The 5417-nt window shown below is 33.1% G+C and overlaps 1 non-coding gene across 1 annotated transcript; it reads right to left on the minus strand.

Annotated features, from left to right (window-relative positions):
- Nucleotides 1–1847: 1847 nt before the first annotated feature.
- On the minus strand, nucleotides 1848–1954 carry LOC133793225 (small nucleolar RNA R71). Its single transcript, XR_009874680.1, has one exon. It is a non-coding gene; the product is annotated as a small nucleolar RNA R71 (small nucleolar RNA).
- Nucleotides 1955–5417: the final 3463 nt, after the last annotated feature.

Consider the following 5417-nt stretch of genomic DNA (forward strand, 5'->3'; position numbering starts at 1 on the left):
TTACAACTCTTGAACAAGAAATACAAGTAAATAGAGAAGAAAGATGAAAAGCAATAGAATGAAAGAAAGGAACAAGAAACAAAAGATAAACAACTCTCACTCACACTACCAAAGTGAAGAGTGTTGGGGATCACCAACTTGAACAAGGTTTGAAACCTTTGTCCAAAAGCTTATTTCCCTCTAACTCAAGCACTAAGGGATCTCTCACAGATTATAGGAAATGCTTTCTGGAATTATCAAGCCTCAAGGTGTTTCTTGCCAAGTGCTCTAATGGATAGAAAATGTTGTGTCTTACAAGTGAGCTATAGGCTCCTATTTATAGAGTTTAGAGACACCTTTTGAATTTCAAATTCCACCAACCCCCATGGTTGTTACCAATGTTTAATTGGATTAATATGGAATTAAAAATGAGATTTGGGAGTTATTTTGGTTTTTTGAGCCATTCAACAAAGATTTAAAAAACTGAAAAAAAAAATGGTCAGTTTTTAGCCTATGGCCGCAGCCAGAGACATTAGTGGTCGCAGCCACTAGCCTCTGTCCCACAGGCCGCAGCCACCAACATTCAGTGGTCGCGGCCACCGACCATTTTCAGCACTATAAAATGTGTTGTTTTTCCAAACGGTTCCAAACCCTCCCAAATGATTTTGTAACTCCCAAAACACATTATTGGGGTTAAAATCATATCTCTAATAGCCATATCACATATGGCTTTATGAAATTCATCTCAATATTGTGTAACAACAAATTTACACAATGAAGGGTAATATTTGGAAGTTACAAATTTGTAACACCAAATATGTTACATTATTTGAATATATCTCATATATCTAAATATTGTAACTCTCTATTATATGTTACAATATGTGACACTCTTTGTCGCATTTATTTAATCTAAAATATTATATTATAATATAATATAACAGTTAATAACCCTAATTCTTATTCCATTGAATTAGTATTTAGCATTGAGTTTTCTATTGTTTTACATTATTGTTTTATTGTCTTATTCCTTTAGTTTTATAAATTCTGAATTCATTATTTCTCAAATCAATTAGAATTAAAGATTAATTTTTGGTAGTTAATAACAATCTTCGTGGGAATGATACTTGATTTATCACTTTATTAATTGTTAGGATTACGTGCACTTGTGTAGTTTCAAATTCTCACAACATGTTTTTAGCGTCGTTGTCGGGGACTCTATTATTAATATCAATATACTTTATTTTTATTCTAAATTGGTTTTATTTTTTATACTAAATTGGTTTGTGACTGAAATTGTACTTTCAAGAAATATTGTTATATGCGATGAAGTAGACAAAAGGAATTGGTACTGGTAGATCTTGAAATTAAAAGAACTTGCAAAAAAAAAAACTGAAATATTAAGAGAAGGTTGGACTTTTCCATGGCTGAAAATTAGAAAAATGCTACTAATGTCAATAATATTCCAAATGTAGCAGAGGTCCCAGTCGAACAAGGACCAAGGACTCTTAGAGATTATGTGCTTACCACTGTCACGAGAGTACATTCATGCATCTGACACCCCACAGTTGCTGCTAATAACTTTGAGATCAAGCCAGCAATATTACAAATGGTGCAGTCTACTATTCAGTTTGGGGGTGTTGCCTACTTAAAATCCTAATTTGCACATAGTCAATTTGTTGGAGCTGTTTGCAAATTTTAAGATGAATGTTGTGAGTGATGATACAGTTAGACTGAGGTTGTTCCCATTCTCAGTAAGAGAGCAAGCAAAGAGTTGGCTAATTTGGCTACAAGCCAATTCAATTACAACATGGGAGGAGTTAGCCCAGAAGTTCCTTACAAAGATTTTCCCTATAGCAAATTTTGCAAAGTTGAGAGGGGAGATCAATAATTTCTACCAGACTGAAGAGGAATCATTCTATGATGCATGGGAGAGATTAAAAAAGTTGTTAAGAAAGTGCCTGCATCATGGTATAGAGAAGTGGATGTTGGGTCACAACTTTTATATGTTGTTGAATGGTACTAATTGTATCATAATAGATTTTGCAGCAGTGGGTGCGTTCATGAGCAAGAGTGCTAATGAGGCATATGAATTACTAGAAGAGATGGCTATTTACAGAAAACAAAGAAAGTGGGTGGTATGATTAAATTGGATGGTGTTTCCATGCTTACAACTCAAGTGGCAACCTTAACGAAACAGTTACAATAGAGCAACATGTTAGATTAAGCCATGAAACTACAGATTCTATGTGGGACGTGTAGGAGTGCTCATCCACTAAATTAGTGTCTTGCCATGGCTATGAATAATACACCTATGGAACATATCCAGGCCATAGGAAATTTTCAAAGGCCAATCAACAACCCATTTACAACGTCATACAATCAAGGGTGAAGAAACTACGCTAACTTCTCATGGACAAATAACCAAGCTGCACAATAACCCCAACAACAACAACAGCCTCCATCTGGCTTTTATCAACCACATAAAAGACCACCACAACAACCACTACCCATGAAACAACCTGAAGCACAATCTAATGTACTGAACTAGTTTATGACCATGACAAGGGCATCTATCAGGAGTTTGGAGACTCAGATTGGTCAGTTGGCTTCTTTAATGATAAACTGTGCTCAAGGGAACTTACTAAGCACTACTAAGGTAAATCCAAAAAATTAGTGCAATGCAATATCTTGAGGAGTGGTAAGGAGTTAGAGAAGCCAAAAGTTGTAAGAGGGGTAAAGTAGAAGAAGAGGTTACTGAGAACCTTGAGAAGAAGTACCCAGATTTAAGCATAAATCACCATAACAAGATTCCATATCCATAGAGGCTTCAAAAGAATAAGCTTAAGAAGCAATTTTTTAAAATTCTAGATATATTTCAAAAGCTACACATCAATATCCTGTTTGTTGAAGCACTTGAACAAATGCCAAGTCATGTGAAGTTTATGAAGGAAATTTTGTCAAATAAAAGGAAATTACGAGACAGTGACACTTATTGAGGAGTACAGTGCGATACTTCAAAATAAAGTACCTCCCATGCTTAAAGATCCGGGTAGTTTCACCATTCCTTGTACTATAGGGAATGCAGTTTTCGAGAAAGAAGTATGTGATTTAGGGGCAAGTGTTAATTTAATGCCTCTACCTATCTATCGAAAGCTGAAATCGGGGGAAGTGAGACCTACAATTTGTTAGGGTTTTATGCCCTAATTAAAACCTAAATTCTTTGTAATCTCATTTTATTAATCATTTTTTCACTTGGTCAATCACTTTGCTCACATGCTTTATTTTCATGATTATTTATTTAATATAAACTTCTATTAAATCCCAAGCATATAGCTAATCTTATTTATAGTGACGTAATCACAGTGGAATATAAATATGATTATAGATTCAAAATAAGTTAGTCCTAACATTAGTCATTACACAGGATTTACACTGACTTGACAATCTACGATATGATCTACTTACACATTACAGTGTTTTGTTCTTTCCAGAACATTATCAAAGTAGATAAAGATCGGATGTGTTTGTTACATCGGACTGGACTGATATTGACAGTCAATAAGATAAGTAAACATACCATTATTATCTAATCTAGTCATATCATATAGTTGACCATAGGTCAATTCAATCTCAATTCCGAGTGGTTAGTATTCTAACTAATTGTATTATTTGAGTTCTTTGACTTGTTCATTACCAACTTACCCTACGGACTAGCCCACACTTACATCTTGGGAACTCGGTAGTATAATTGAGTGGGAGTGTTAATCATAGATATGAACATCTATAGCTTTTGATGAAGAAGTGAAACGATGGTTTCCTTTTAGTTTGGTTCACAGTGTTAAATGATAGAAATCTCATTTCAGTAATTAAATTAGTTTACTGAAATATCATTTACAAGGAACTAAGTGTTTTAAGGATAAAATACAATGAGTGGTAAAACATTATTTTAGTCCTAACTCATTGTAGACCATCTATAGAGGATTGAGTGACAATTATGGTTGTAACAATTGATAATTAATAGCGTATCTATATTTGTTATAGAGTGTTCTATGAATTCAAGAGTGCAATTCTGAGTCTATAGTGGAGTCACGAAGAATTAATAAGTTAGTAAATTTATTTGTTAGATTTATGATAACTTATTGAAGCTTGATTTCATAGGCCCATGGTCCCCATTATACCTTGGATAAAATCATCTAGATAGTCTCAATTAATAGATTTAACTATCAATTAGAATTATCAAAGTTGACCAGGTCAATTTTGGATAGTTTCATAGAGTTATGTAATTTAGAGAAGAAAAGAGAAACTATGGTAGATTTATTAATTAAGATAAATTGGTATCTAAATTCATAAATAAGTTTAAATCAAGGTTCAAATAATAAATAATTAATTTTATAAAGGATTTAAATAATTAATTAATTAATTAAATCAATAGAAAATAATACAGGCCTTGATTTTAAGTCCAATAGGCTTATAATCAAATGGGAAATTTCACGGGCCTAAAGCACATGATAATTTTGACCTAGGGCTTTAAAATGGCTATTATTTTATTAATTTTTTAATTAAATTAAATGTCCTAATTGAGTCTATAAAAGGAGTGCTTAGACAGAAGTCAAAACAGAAGTTGAATCACTGGTTTTCTGATAGTTTTAGATTCTCTCTAAACACAAGTCCTTTTCTAAGCCTCTTTAGTTATCTTCTCTTCTTCTCTTTGTATCTATCTCGTGTGTTGAGAATTACGCACACTAGTCTAGGTGATTCTAAGGATACATTAGAAGATTGTGAAGAAATTAGAAGAACTGTTCAGTTTCTTGATAATACTCAGCGACAGAAAGGATATAAGAGTTAGAGAAACTAAAGGAATGACTCTTTAATTCCGCCGCATATACTGTAAGTATTCTTATCTTTGTTTCTCTTTGAATTCAATTTTAGAAACATGTTCTAGGTTATCTCATATTAATTTGTTTAATATTAGATCTACATGAAAATAAATAAAGATCCTGTATAAAAGTTTCCCAACACAATTGTGACACTGCAAATGACAGATCACTTAGTAAAGCATCTGTGGGATATTATTGACGATGTTTTAGTAAAGGTTGAAAAATTCATCTTCCCTGCAGATTTCATTATTTTGGGTATGGAGGAGGATGTAAACATCCCAATTATTCTTGGAAGGCCATTCTTGGCTACTAGAAGGGCATTAATCGATGTACAAAAGGATGAGTTGAAGTTGCGAGTGCAAAAAGAAGAGGTAACATTTAATGTTTACTGAAATTCAAACTTGTTGTAGAATTGATGTGGTGGAAAGTGGGGGCGATAACCTAAAAGTTACTAAGAAAAAGACCGTGGTTAAAGGTGGTATGAGAAAAGTTCATCATAGAGTGAAAATGAATTTTTGTAATCTCAATTGCTACATGATCGGTCGAAAGTTCCAAAAA

Source organism: Humulus lupulus, chromosome 7 (assembly GCF_963169125.1).
Source record: "Humulus lupulus chromosome 7, drHumLupu1.1, whole genome shotgun sequence".
Lineage (NCBI taxonomy): Eukaryota > Viridiplantae > Streptophyta > Magnoliopsida > Rosales > Cannabaceae > Humulus > Humulus lupulus.